Source organism: Symphalangus syndactylus, chromosome 7 (genome assembly GCF_028878055.3).
Source record: "Symphalangus syndactylus isolate Jambi chromosome 7, NHGRI_mSymSyn1-v2.1_pri, whole genome shotgun sequence".
Lineage (NCBI taxonomy): Eukaryota > Metazoa > Chordata > Mammalia > Primates > Hylobatidae > Symphalangus > Symphalangus syndactylus.
In genome coordinates, this window is record NC_072429.2 from 48,903,116 (window position 1) to 48,903,433 (window position 318).

The following is a 318-nucleotide window of genomic DNA, read 5'->3' on the forward strand; positions in this document are numbered from 1 at the left end:
GTGTTTGCTGTGACAGTGCATATACTAAAATTGGAATGATATAGAGATTAGCATAACTCCTGCATAAGAATGATATGCAAATTTATGAAGTTTCTTAAGTGTAAATTTTGAAAGTCATGGGAAACAGACAAAGTTTCTTCCCAAATCTGGGACCATGCAACTCCCTGGTGACATTTATTTATTTATTTATTTTATTTATTTTTTGACAGAGCCTCGCTGTCGCCCAGGATGGAGTGCAGTGGCGCGATCTTGGCTCACTGCAGGCTCCGCCCCCCGGGGTTCACGCCATTCTCCTGCCTTAGCCTCCCGAGCAGCTGG

General features: G+C 43.7%; 1 non-coding gene across 1 annotated transcript; it reads left to right on the forward strand.

Annotated features, from left to right (window-relative positions):
* On the forward strand, positions 1-104 carry LOC129487044 (U6 spliceosomal RNA). The gene has a single exon (XR_008659179.1). It is a non-coding gene; the product is annotated as a U6 spliceosomal RNA (small nuclear RNA).
* Positions 105-318: the final 214 nt, after the last annotated feature.